This window comes from Sturnira hondurensis, unplaced genomic scaffold, assembly GCF_014824575.4.
Source record: "Sturnira hondurensis isolate 20B ecotype Veracruz unplaced genomic scaffold, ASM1482457v3 Scaffold0006437, whole genome shotgun sequence".
Taxonomy (NCBI): Eukaryota; Metazoa; Chordata; class Mammalia; order Chiroptera; family Phyllostomidae; genus Sturnira; species Sturnira hondurensis.
The window spans coordinates 8620063-8634708 of record NW_028079068.1 but is presented as its reverse complement, the minus strand read 5'-3'; the positions used below and the strand labels follow the sequence as shown (position 1 = coordinate 8634708).

The following is a 14646-nucleotide window of genomic DNA, read 5'->3' as shown; positions in this document are numbered from 1 at the left end:
TGTGTTCTCCCAGAGCTTTGATGTTAGACCCCTAACGCCCAAGGTTTATCTGGAGGTGGGGCCTTTGGGGAGGGGGGTGATTAGGCCAGGAGAGCGGAGCCCTCGTCATCAGGATCAGAGAGAGCCCTTCTGAAGAGACAGAAGGCAGATGCGCTCTCTCCTCCAGGTGAGAACCAGGAAGGCGCCTCCCACCGAGGCCCCACCCGTGCGGGCACCCTGGTCTCAAACTTCTGCCTCCACACTATGGGACACAAACGTCTGTTGTTCTTAAACCTCCCCGTCTATGCTACTTTTGTTAGAGCAGCCCAAGCTGACTAAGACACTCAAGTCTTTGGTTAAATGTCACCTCCTCAGAAAGACCTGGTGACCGAGCTGGAACAGCAGCATGCCCTCCACTCCCACCTCCCTCTACCCCCTCCTCAGCTCTGCTTTTCTTCACAGCACTTCCTGTCACCTGACATAGTTACCCCATGTCCACTGGCGCCCCGGGGGGCTCCCCCACCAGAACAAGAGCTCAGAATGGGCAGAGATGCCCTTTGGGGCCCTGCCACATCCCCAGCACTCAGAACGGTACCTGGCTGGGAGTAAAGCTTCATAAATATTTATTGAGTAAACAGTTCTCAAAATAGCCTCTCAAAATAGTATGTGAATTGTTTGTCTAGAATAAGACAATAGGCCAAGATGGAGGCATAGGCAGAAACGCTTCACTTCCTCGCAGAACCAAAAGAAGGATAACCACCAATTTAAAAACAATAAACAACCAGAAGTGCCAGAGTATCAAACTGCACGGAACTCTGACAACCAAGAAGTTAAAGAAATGTTCATCCAGACTGGTAGCAGGGGTGGAGATGGGCAGCCTGGGTGGGGAGGAGGTATGGGGTGGACCTCACAGGCAGAGGCAGGGCTAGCTAAACGGGAAACTGAAGACTCAAAATCTCTAGCTATAAAATACTTCGGAAAAAAGAAAAAAAAAAGGAAAAAAGAAAGAAAAAAAAGAGAAAGAAAAAAAAGAAAAAGAGAAAAAAAAGAAAAGAAAAAAATAAAAAATAAAATAAAATAAAATACTTCGGGTGTTGTGAGGTGGGAGAAACTCCAAGTTTCACAGGAGAGTTTGTAGACAGCAACGCAACACAACACAGCAAGGAGGATGCCCCGCCCTGGTGAATACCTAAGGCTCCACCCCCTTACTAGGTAACAGGCCAGGTGTCCCAAGACAAAAAAATATGGCCCAAATGAATGAACAGACCAAAACTCCAGAGAAAGAGCTAAGCAACGAGGAGACAAACAATCTGATGCAGAGTTCAAAACACTGGTAATCATGATGCTCACAGAACTGATTGAGCTTCATTGCAAAATGAAGGAAGAAATGAAAGCTACACAAAGTGAAACACAGCAAAATATACAGGGAACCAACGGTGAAGGGAAGGAAACTGACTCAAATCAAGGATTTGCAACAAAAGGAAGAAATAAATATCCAACAGGAACAGAATATAGAAATAAGAATTCAAAAAAAAATGAGGAAACGCTTAGGAACCTTAGGGACAATTTTAAGTGTTTTGACATCCAAATCATAGTGGTGTCAGAAGGAAAAGAGGAAGAGCAAGAAATTAAAAACTTATCTGAACAAATAATGAAGGAAAACTTCCACAGTCTTACAAAGGAAATAAACTTCCAGGAAGTTCAGGGAGCTCAGAGAGTCCCAAAGAAGTTGGACCCAAGAAGGAACACACCAAGGTACATCACAATTAGCCAAGATAAAAATTAAGGAGACAATCCTAGAAGCAGCAAGAGATAAGAGGACAGTCACCTACAAAGGAGTCCCCATCAGACTGTCAGCTGATTTCTCAAAAGAAACCTTGCATTTCTTGCCTGCAAGAAGGAAAGAAGCATTTCAAGTCATGAAAGTCAAGGACCTACATCCAAGATTGCTCTACCCAGCAAAGATACCATTTAGAATGGAGGGGCAGATAAAGTATTTCTGAGATAAGGTCAAGTTCAAGGAGTTCATCATCACCAAGCCCTCATTATATGAAATGGTAAAGGGACTTATCTAAGAAAAAGAAGATAAAAAGCATGTATAGTAAAATGACAGCAAACTCACAACTATTAATAACCACATCTAAAAGAAAACAAACTAAGCAAACAACTAGAACAGGAACAGAACCAGAGAAATGGAGATCACATGGAGGGTTTCCAATGGGGAGAGGGAGGGCAAGAATGGGGGGGTAGGTTAAGAACAGAATAGGAAACAAGCCAAGGAACTTGTATATACAACCCATGAACTAAGGGGGGGTGCTGGAGAGCTGCAGAAGCAGGGTGGAGATGGAATACAGGGGAGAAAAAAATTGGGAAAACTATAATAGCATAATCAATAAAATATACTTAAAATAAAAACTGAGTAAAAACAAAAGGAGTTGAAGTGGGAGAGAGGGTAGAACTATTGGGTTGGCCAGAAAGTTTGTTTGTTTGTTTTCTGCAAGATGGTGTTCACAGTGCTTAGTTGTCTTTAACTTCTTTCACAAAAAGTTTGTTAGATTGTATTATGACAGCGGCTGTATCAGTGTGCATTTAAAAAACATCAAAATGGGTGAATTTTTGTGAACCCATTTTAAAACTGAAGATGGAAGAAAATAGGTGACATTTTTGGCATATTACGCTTTATTATTTCAAGGTAAAAACACAACTGAAGCACAAAAAAGATTTGTGCAGTGTATGGAGAAGGTGCTGTGACTGGTCAAACATGTCAAAAGTGGTTTGCGAAGTTTTGTACTGGAGAGTTCTCACTGGACAATGCTCCACAGTCAGGCAGACCAGCTGAAGTTGACAGTCATCAAACTGAGACGTTAACTGAGAACAATCAATGTTCTACCACATCAGAGACAGCCAACATACTCAAAATATCCAAATCAATGAAGTTACTGGTAAAATGAAAAACACGTCTTTTATTCTACAGAAAAGAACTAAATGGACTCTTTGGCCAACCTGACATTATGATCAGAACACAGGAAACACACACACTCCAGAAAAAACGGAAACCTACTTCCCATCGGTAGGGCCAGGCCAGACCTGGTACAAGCAGCTTAAGTCCCTCCGAGAAGTGCGGAGGTGCTGGTCTCCCGCTAACTGAAATAGACACACTGAAACAGACCCAGTTGGACTATTAGAACTAAACTATTGCCTTCAGCCATCTAGAAAGTAGCTCCTGTACATCCTCTGTAACAGATAACCCTGCCTTTTTACCCCTTTTGTGGAGGCAGAAGTTTTTACCCCTTTCAGGGGTAAAAAGAGAACTAGCTACATCTCTCTCACACCTTTCAGATGTAAGGCACTTAAAATTTCAAACCCGTGGGGAGATATTGTAAAGCAGGGGTGTCGAACTCATTTTCACCAGGGGCCACATCAGCTTCACAGTTGCCTTCCAAGGGCCGGATATAATGTTAGGATTGTATAAATGTGACGACTCCGTAACAGTTAAGCAAGAGCTCGGTGCTGCCACCGGGTAGAAACAAGGTGGAGGGCTGGATTCAGCCTGCGGGCCTCGTGTTTGCCACCTGTGTCTTTAAGCTTCAGTTTGAAGTTGGCTCTTTAAGAAGGTACCAAAGGGGCAAATAAAACAACTCAGTGAGAACATGTTACACATGAGTATCACAGTGCCAACAAATGCACTATAAACTGAATAAAGGCAGTATAATTTTCAGGCAGAGTAAGGATTCTGCCCTCCAGCAATTGCGCAGAAACCAAGAGAGAAATAAAAACATCACAAGACACGATTCCCCGCTAGCTAGCTCTCCAGCTCCTCACTGAAGCGAGTATTCATCGTGACACAGTCTGTCAGAGCCCGTGAGTTCTTCTATCCGTGGTCCGCCTTCTAGAAGAGGCGACGTGGGGAGCAGAGCAGCCGTGCTCACGGCACTTAAGAACTCGAGCTTTAGGGGGGTGGGTGGGCTGGAATGGGAGCAAAAGACAGAAAACTGTACCTGAACAACAATTAAAATAAATACATTTAAAAAAAACCCCACGAGCTTTGCAGCCCAACTCAGACCGTGTCCCCCTGTGCGGCTGCTGTTTGACAGACTGATCAAATGACTGCACGCCTCAGAGCCTCGGTGCCCTCCCGATGACACAGGGCAGAATGGGCAACATGATGGGCTTTTTTAAAGATCATATACAATGACGTGTATGAAACGCTCAGCACCGACTTTCACAGCCTTTGTGATACAGTACTGAATTACTATGACGTCCAGATGTTTCTTACAATCACCAGAAGGTGTGTCATTCTCATAACCTTTGCACTCCCAAGTGTCCATCTCTGGAACGGAAGAGTCGATAAATTGATGAATAATGTCTCCTGAATGTTCATACTTTTACGTGAAAGCCAAACACAGAGCTACGACTTAAAAAAGAGCGAAAAAAGAAAGGACCATCGAGCCTCACAGAGGTGGCAGGTGGGAGTGGCAGCGTTTACAAGGAGCAACAGGAAAGTGGGCAGCAAGCCTCCAACAGCGGAGGGAGGAGTCAGCACGCCAGGGCCTGAGGCAGAACGGATCTCGGCTTTCTTGGCAGGAGGGGGCCACAATCTGCAGGGCACTGGTGTGCCTCACCGAAGACAACGCTTCAGAGCACTAATCATAAAACTGATCTATCTGGGGAATTCCTGCCCACTTCTAATCTGAAAAATGCCAACCGAGCCTTCCCCTCTAGGGACTATTTCTGCAGAGTGTGAAACGATTCAGCAGTTACTGTCTATGGCTTGGCGTAGCATCCAGCTAAGGTCCCAGAGTGAGGCCCATGCAGGCTCACACACACAGCACAAGAGCGTCCGGGGCGTGCCATTCTACCATAAATTCTAGTCTTTCTCCAGCAGAAGGTAAAGGAGAAAAGCTTAAGAACACTTCACTGCAGTTAGAAAACAGACATCAGTACTTGCCTTTTGAGAGAAGTCAGTTTGACAGAGATGAAACCAGCCAAGATGACAAAGGCAGTGCAACAGGAGGAAGAAAAACCCGGAGGCCATCAGGTGGTGGATCCCAGGGGACAGAGGCGGCTCAGTGGCAGGAAGGATGGAGCCGCGCTACACCAGTGCACCACCTGACCGGAGCAAGGGGGAGGAGAAGCAGCACACATCTGAGGAGTGAATGAGCTTAGTAACGGTCACTAGGCACGATCGGAATGACAGCAACCTGAATAACACGGCGCAACCACCGCCCAGTGCTGGGCAATCCCTGAATTCATGCAAACAGGTGCCAGTCTGCCCGGTTGTAGGATTTTCTCCAACACTGCTCAGCAGCCCGGGTGTAAGCAAAGGACAAGATAGTCAGGAAGTGTATGGCTTTGGCAAGACAGAGATTTAAAACCTGGTCCATGGATGCTCAGCTGGAGGGAAAGGAAGATAGGAGGGAACTGACAGGTACAGAGCAATGGAGCCAGCAGACTAGGGAGCTCAGAGTGATCGAAGGAGAGATGGGCTGTAACTCTGTGGGACCAGGTGGACGGACAGGTAGGTGTGGTCAAATAGGGACCCCCTGACTTACTGACCTGAGCCATGAGCAGCCGAGGTCTAGGGGGTGGGGAGCTGGAAGGTGGTGAGATCACAGAGGATGAGAAGCCACCAAATCCATGCAGTCCGGGATACAGGTGGGTCATCCAATGAAGCTGGGACAGGGTGGAGCACAGGTATCAGTGGAGAGTGGGGGTAATGAGAAAGTCAGCAGGTTACGATTGCAGGGAGTGCAAAGGCATGGTGAGACACACGACTGATGCTCAAAAGGGCACCTTCTTCATTACAGGAAGGTGAAGAAGCCAAAACCCAGTGGGGGGCAGGGCTAAGGATGGGCACCGGCAATTCCATCTTCTGAATAATTTCGCATCTCTGTAATAATAAAATTAATCTACCTAATTGGTAATGCCTGCCAATTTTTTAATCTGAAAGATAGGAACCAGTGTTTCCCCCAAATTTATACAGAATAAATACTAGTAGACTATTACAGGTTTCCTAAAATAAAACCCTTGGTGATTGTGAAATTGACCTCAGTATCTTTAAAAGGGGTCACACATTTACCCCCACACTTACAGAGTTAAGTAAGTAAATCAGTTATTCCTATTAGAATTTTTAAGTGCCAAGTTTTTACCACATCCCACACCAGTTGGAAACAAAGGTTTGTCTTTAAATTGGAACTCTTTTTTCCTTGTCTTTTGTACTGAAGATGCAGTACTCTGGTGCATTTTTACTATCTCACCATCTTCTCTTATCTTGTCACCAATTCAACCTACGAACCCATTTATGCCGCGGCATTTTGTTACTAAGCAAGTACAGGGTTGGCCAAAAAGATCCCTTGTTTTTTTCCTGTAAGACAGTGATAGTAGTGCTTCGTTGTCTTCAACTTCGCTCTCAGCAATTTTGTTAGACTGTATCGTGGCAGCCGTCATATCTGCGTGCATTTTTTTTAAGCATAAAAATTGGTGAATTTTGGGGTAGCCATTTTAATATCGAAGACAGAAGAAAATAAGCAACAATTTTGGCGTATTATGCTTTATTATTTCAAGAATGGTAAAAGTGCAACTGAAACGCACACAAAGGATTAGTGCCATGTGTGGAGTAAAGGCGCCGTGACTAATCCAAGTGTCACAGTGGTCTGCGGGATTTCGAGCTGCAGACTGTGCACCGGACAATGCTCTCCAATCGAGGAGACCAGCTGAACTTGACAACAGTCAGGTTGAGACATTAACCGAGAACAATAAACGCTCTATGTGAGGGAGATGAGCCGACACACTCAAAATATCCAAATCAATACAGTCTTGGGTGAAAATGAAAAGGGTGTCTCTTATTTCACAGGAAAAACTTAATGGACTTTTTGGCCACCCCGATATTCATGGCTTTTCTACTCCTCTGAACAGAGGAACAGACCTGCTCAGGTATGGCCTCCTTTGGGGAAACTTCACCGACACCCACACCTCTAGTCCCCTGTTTTCCTGCAAGAACAGCTCACAGCTCTGTTAATGCACTCAGCACACTGTCAACCAAACAACCTTTACGACCTTAGACAAGTATGCAACCTCCCGGAGCCCTAATTTATTCATGTGAAAAACAGAGAAAACAACAGTAACAATTAACAGGGCTTTTGTATCAATTCACAAGTTAAAACCAACGTCTAAACGGCCCTCAGAGCAGTGCCTGGCACACACAGTAAGTGCCACACAAGGTTTTCCCAGCACTAGAACCACCATAGTTACCTAAATGTCTCTCCTGTTGGGCTCGCCAGCACCTCTAGCATAAAGACAGGGTCTTCATCTCTGCATCCCCTGTGCCCAGCACAGTGACTGGCAAACAGGAGAAACTCAGAGAATGAATGCATCACACATCAACTAATAAAAGGATGTTTGTCTTACAAAAATGTGAAAATGTATGTATTAAAAACCATAAGCCAAAGCATTACCTTCTTTATAACCCACCTGGTTTAAAAATCATTTAAGGCAGTTCATAAACCACAGCCTGGCACTTCCAGTATGTAATTAAATGAAACGAGTTAAATGTAAGGGTAGAACTGCTTCATCAATGCCACCGAAATGTCAGGGTCAGAATGGTTTTCTTTAGGATTAAGTACGTACATTTACACACACTGTTTCTCTAAGAATGAAACCTGCTTCACTTTGGCTACAGAACACACAGTGTCCAGAGCCTCGGCTCAGAACAGGACCTGCTGTCGTGGTTTCTTCCACAGATCCAGGGAGGAGGGGAACGGCCAAGTTCACCTACTTAATCTGCCACCTTTCTGCAGCAGAGTCTCCAAGTGTTGGCGACAGAAGGGAATCAGCAAGCGATGTCCAAAAGAAAACCCAAGCCTTTGAGTTTTGAGAAAACTCAAGCCTTTGGCTACAAGCTCCAAAGGCTCCTGAAGCCCGCGGGTGTTCCGAGTGGGGAGCCGGCTCCCCAGGCTCCAGGAGAAAGCAGCCATTTGCTGCTGTGTTTCAGCCTGAGTTTCACATTTCTTCACAACAGCTGGTTGGAGGGTCATAACACCACCCTCTTTAAAACTGGCACTGTTAGCATTTAAATATTCTGGTTCTTTACAGATTTCTAGCTCTACTGAAAATGAGTCTATCACATAACTGGTAGGAATTTGCTCTTTCCCGACGCTCCTTACTTATTAAAAGGGAATTTCAGGAAAGTCCATGTTAAATAAAGTCCGAGAGGAACAGAAATGACCACCACATGCAAGCAGAAACCTATATAAGAAGGATGAGAGTGAAGAGACAAAGGAGAGCCTTCAGCGAACCCAGGCTGTTTGCGTGCACTTGGCCGGAAGAGTCCCCATTCCTCCTCGAGGAGGGACGAGCCTGCTACTTTCTCCCCTGAGCCACAGAGCGGTATGTTTCGGTCATCTAAGGCAGACTAAAGTCACTAAAGCACTGGGACAAGTAAGTATCAACTCAAGCACTGAAAGAAGAAACAAATGATGAATAAACTTCTCTTCTCCACACCCTAGAATTCCTACTCATGACAACAAACTCAAACGGGCACAGGGAAAGATAATGGCTTTTCCAAATAACATCACAGCAGTAACTTCTCCTCTGTGTTCCCAAATGAGCCAGCATTAATAAATACAAACATTCCCATTAGAGAAAAAGTAGTAAAAAGAGAAAGACAAAGCACAACACACACATGTCTTAGCAGTGTGTTTTTCTACAATTAAGTGTTAAGCCTTTAAACGAAAAAAAAAATGAATTCTGAGGTCTCAATCTGACAGGGACTGCATTTGAGGATTAAAATTTCCAAGTACATACCTCTTAGTTCCTCTTCTTTTAATTACTGCATAAATGGTTGCCTAGGAAACCTCCTGACTGGATGGAGAGGCTCAAGTGAACTCTCAGCTTGCAGGTATGACTCACTGACTGCCTCTGCTCCCATACGTAAGTCCTCCTGGGTCCGTAGAGGCAGATATTTTTGCAACCTGGATGACATTAGGAAAGCAAAATGAGAATAATTATTCCTTTTGAACGCAGGTTTCTAACAGGAATAAAAGTTAAGGACAACACTCTCTCCACATCAAGTGTAGGAAAGACATATTCTCAAATACGCCCAAAGACTCTGTACCAGGGAATTATGCAGTGTTACTTTTACGGCAACCTGTTGCCGTGAGAGTGATTAAACGGTGAACAGAGACAGTATCAAACAGTAAGACCACAGAGAAACCAGAGGAGAGTTGAGGGGTCTGACCTCCCCAAACCACTGCAAATGCCCCATACCCTGAGGTCAGGTTCCCTCGCGTTTCTCACAACCTGGCTACACCTCTGCCCTAAACCCTCTGACAGTGACAAGAAAACACAGCAAAGACCACCAGGCGCCAGCAGGTATGTCACCTGGGACAAGGGCACCTGTGAGGGTTCTATCTCAACCTCGGCAGATGCCCCCCAGAGGACTAAAGCAGATTCGGCCTGCAGATTTCTGAGGAAGGGTAGAATCTTATATAGTGACGGCAAATTACAGCAGCAATCACTGAGAACAGCCTCAAGGCCAAGGCCGAGCCCAGATGACACCATGGCTCTGGAACTGCTTTGTTTAATGCCTCCCTGTGTCCACACTCTTCTGCAGTGTGACAGGGGGCAGTCCTCCCATCAAAAGGTGAAATATATTTCTCCACCCCTTTGCATCTGGGCTGGCCCAAAGGGGCCTGCCTCGCAGCCTCAGCTCTTGAAACTGCTTCTGGGACCTCAGGACACAGATGGGACCAGCTGGGAAGGACGGAGCAGGGCAGCTGGGCCCAAGGCTGGAAGCAGAGTCTGCCTGCCCCTACCCCATACCAAGGGCCTGGACTCCTTTCTCTGAGATCTTATCTCAATCTGGCTGCTACCTCTAACACCTTTTCATCCTCATCTCAACATCGTCATCTCGCTCTCATTGTGGTAAGAACAATCACCATCTCAGTTTTAAAGTTAAAACCTATTCCTCCGGAGAAGAAGCAACTACTAAGTCCCGCCTCCACTCCCCAGCTACACTCCTGTCTCAGAGCTATTCCAGGTGGAGGGGTGGGGAAGGAAGAGGGCAAAGGAACAGATGGGCCGCACTAAAAGCCCTCATCCTTTTCCCTGGAAAATTAACGGATTCTGTTAACGCCTACCCCTGCTACTCCACTGCGGCCAGTGCACCGCTCATGTTCATGGCTGGGCTTCCAAACTCCTTCGGCAGCTCCCCGAGGCCCTCAGAATAAAAAACATCTACCCTGTCGTCAGCTTAGTTTACACAGCTCTGCACCACAGACCCCTGAAAACTTGACTGCACTCCACGATGACCTTGAACCTATAAAAGAAAAACTGCCCCAAACCGGGTCTGGAACCGAACCAAGTGGCCTACTACATAATCCGTAACTTTCCAGTGGGGAGAAATCAACAGCATTTCAGATCAAATGCTTTTTTCTACTGCAATTTTCTAATGAACTTCAAGAAGACTGAGGCTTGTTCTGGAGAACTCATTCCCATTTTCCAGTTCAACTCTCAATTACCAGTTAGAGCCTAAAGATTTTTGGGGTCCAAAGTGGCGGCAGATTAGGTGGAAGCTACACTAGCCCCTTCCCAAGACCAAACTGGAATAACAACTAAATTACAGGAAAGGCAGCCCAAATAACCAGCTGAAGACCAGCTGGAGAGACGCCTTATACACGAAGGACTTACAGAAGACACACTGAGACTGCCAGGAGGTGCGAGAGGGCTGGCGGGGGCTCCCACAGCAGCAGCTGAAGTTCTGAAGGCATAGCCCAGCTGAGGGGGATCCCCCTCCCAAGCGTGGGGTCTAAACACCAAGCTGGGCTCCGCAGTCTAGAGCACCAGACCTGGGAAAGGCGCCAACATAACACCTGGCTGTGAAGAGCCGAGGGGCTCCTGTCCGCCAGGGCAGGATGGCTCAAGATGCAGCCACTTACCCTGGGCTCCGGCAGAGGAAGGGCAGAGTGGACCAGAGCTGCCCGAGGACAGTCTGGGGTTGACAGCTCTTGGGAGAGAATTGAAGGGACAGCCTGTGCTGAGTCACTCTCCCACATGGCAGACACCACCTTTCTCGGGTGGAATACTCCCCTCCAAACGGCATCAACGGGGGGGGGGGGGGGGGGGGGGCAATAGCTCTACCCTCTGGATTCCTGTAACCCCAGCCAACGTAAGAGCACTTAAATATGTAAAGCAAATCTCGACAGGCATGAAGGGAGAGACTGACAGGAATACAGTCATAGTAGGGAACTTTAACACCCATGGACATCAATGGATAAATCTCCCAGAAAGAAAATCAAGATGGAAACAAGGGTCTTAAATGACTCACTAGATCCAATGGATTTAACTGGTCTCTTCAGAGCACTCCACCCCAAAGCAGCAGAATATACATTCTTTTCAAGTGTGCACAGAACATTTTGTAAGATAGACTCTATGTTAGGACATAAAACAGTATTACTAAGTTTAAGAAAATTGCAATAATGTCAACTACCTTGTCGGACCATAATGCTACGAAACAAGAAATCAATCACTCAAGAAAACTGAAAAACACAGAGAGACATGGAAACTAAACAACATGTTACTGAACAATGACTGGATTAACAATGAGACCAAAGAAGAAATCAAAAGATACCTGGAAATAAACAGAAATGAGAGCACGACAACCCCAAACCTGTGAGACACGGGAACACATCCTAAGAGGGACAATTCGCAGCACCACAGGCCTACCTCAAGAAACAGAAAAGCTCACTGTCTAACTAGATACTTAGAGGAACTTGAAGAGAGAACCACAAACAAGGCTCAAAAAGTGAGTAGTAAGAGAGAAATAATAAAGATCAGGACAGGAATAAATGAAGTAGAGTCTAAAAAACAAAAGATCAATGAATCCAAGAGCTGGTTCTTTGAAAAAATAAACAAGACTGACAAACTCTTCACCAGGCTCATCAAGAAAAAAAAAAGAGAGAAGACCCACATAAATAAACTCAGAAATGAAAAAGGAGGAGTAACAACTTTTACACCAAAGAAATACAAAATACTGTATGAGACTATTATGAACAACTACACACCAACAAACTGGACAATCAGGGTACATTTCTAAAAACGTACAGATTCAAAAACTAAATCAGGAACAATCAGAGAACCTGGAGTCCAGCTCCCAACTAGTGAAAGGGAAGCAGTAATCAAAACACTCCCGACAAACAGGTGGTTCACAGAACTAGAACAAATATTCCCAAATTTTATGTGGAAATACTAAAGACCCCAAACAGCAACAGCAATCCTGAGAAAGAGCAACAAAGCTGGAGGAATCATGGCTACCTAGTATCAAACTACAGTACAAGGCCAGAGTAAGCAAAACAGCATAGTACTGGCATGAAAACAAACACATAGACAAGGGTAATAGAACAGGGAGCCCAGAAGTAAACCCGTGCTTTAAAATCAATTAATATTCAATGAAGGAAGCAAAAACATACAATAGGCTAAAGATAGTCTATTCAATAAATGGTGTTGGTAAAATTGAATACATGCAAAAAATGAAACGAAACCACCTTCTTAAGCCACACACAAGAATAAACTTAAAATGGATTAAAAACTTAAGTGTTATACTAAAAACTATGAAAATCCTGGAAGAAAACATAGGCACTAAGCTCTCGGGCGTTTCTCATAGCAACAGTTTTTCTGATGTATGGCTTCAGGCAAGGGAAACAAAAAATGTGGAGCTGTATCAAACTAAAAAGTTTTTGCACAGCAAGGGAAACCATCAACAAAATGAAAAGACAACCCACTGAATGGAAGAACATATTCACAGTAATACATCTGATAAAGGATTAATATCCAAAATTTATAAAGAACTTTTTAAACTCAAGACTAAAAGAACCCAAACTCCAATTTAAAAATGGGCAAAGAACCTGGACACTTTTCCAAAGAGGGCATTGTAGATGGCCAATAGACATATGAAAACATGCTCAATGCCACTAATCGTCAGAGAGATGCAAATTAAAACCACAATGAGCTATCACCTCACACCTGTCAGAATGGCTACCATCAGTAAATCAACAAAGAACAACCGCTGGAGAGGATGTGGAGAAAAGGGAACCCTTGTGCACTGTTGGTGGGAATGCAGACTGGTGCAGCCACGGTGGAAAGCAGTGTGGGGTTACCGTATTTTTTGGGCTGTAAGATGCACTTTCTCCATAAATGTGGGAGGAAAACTGGGGTGCATCTTATAGTCCAAATATAGCTTCCCTGGCTTGCTATGTGTGTGTGGGGGGGTGGCAGCCTATGTTATTTATGTTATTAAATATTTTACCACATTTTCTGTTTCAATGTTTTTCTTATTTTCCTCCTCTAAAACCTAGGTGTGTTTTATGGTCCAAAAAATTCAGTACTTCAAGAACTTTAAAATGGAACTGCTTTACAACCCAGTGAGTCCACTTCTGAGACCTCCTTACCTGAAGAAACCGGAAACACTAGCTCGAAAGAACGTAAGCTCCACTATGTCTACCGCAGCGTTATTTACAACCAAGATTTGGAAGCAGCCCAAATGGCCATCAGTAGATGAGTGAATTAAAAAAGCTGTGGGACATTTACAAAATAGACTACTACCTGGCTGTGAAAAAAAAATTTTTTACCCTTTGCAACAGCATGGATGGACCTGGGGAACATTATGCTAAGTGAAATAAGCCAGTCAGAGAAAGACAAGTACCATATGATATCACTTATATGTGGAATCTAATGAACAAACTGAACTAACAAGCAAAATAGACCGACTCATAGGTAGAGAGCAGGATGACAGCCGGGGGTGGGGAGGGGCTAGGGAGAAGGGACCAAACAATAAAGGGAAAAAGCGGAACAACTCATGGACATGGACCACAAGGTTGTGACTGCTGGGAGTAGAGGAGTGGGTGGAGGCAGGAGGGGTATAGGGAAGATAAATGGTAATGAAAAAATACAATAAAAGATAATTAATAAATAACTTTTTTAAAAAATACAAAATTTTTAACCAGACATTCTTTTCAGTGATCTACTCATTCTTTCTCCCTATAAGGTACTCCTACCCAGAGCGAATCTACCAGGGGCCTCTTCCCTTGCACTGCAGAACTGCAATGAGATGCTGACACATGCTCATAACTGAACTGTCTGAGCAGTTTTCTTAACCAACCCTAACCTCAAGTAGGTCCTAACACCCTGCAGTTTCCAGCACACTCCTGGGTCTCCAGCCTCTACAGGCCACTGAATAGGCAGCAACCTCCCCCAAGGGCACCCTCAGAACCTGATAGAGGGCTCTGAGGGCACCCCCGGCTCTCTGTCTCCCCCGACTTATCACAACCCCCATCTTCCCTAAGTTTCCTGGCAGCCACCGCCCCCGCCCCCAAAGCCAGGCCCTGTGTCAGTGCTTCCAGAACGGCTTGCCTCGAGTATCCAACTGCTTCCCAGCCACAACCACGGCCATGCTGCGCGTACTGTCTCTCTCTCGACTCCAAGCTCACGAGGGCAGCCTGGCCTTTGTATTTCCGTACCTACCACCTCATCGCAGAGCCTGGCTCAAAGTGGGCACACGATAAACGTTTGTGAGCTTAGGGCTGCCGTCAACCCCATTCTAGATGCTCTGAGTTTGGACCAAGACAAAATCAGATGGGGTAATCTAATACCAAGACTCTGATTTCTGCATCTGAG

General features: G+C 45.1%; 1 long non-coding RNA gene across 2 annotated transcripts in view; it reads right to left on the bottom strand.

The window, feature by feature from the left end:
• The window catches only part of LOC118989142 (uncharacterized), a 110239-nt gene that overhangs the window by 57815 nt on the left and 37778 nt on the right, over window positions 1–14646 (bottom strand). For both annotated transcript variants that reach the window (XR_005066957.1, XR_005066958.1), the window contains exon 3: window positions 8782–8948. This is a non-coding gene — a long non-coding RNA (uncharacterized LOC118989142). The remainder of the gene's footprint in view (window positions 1–8781; window positions 8949–14646) is intronic.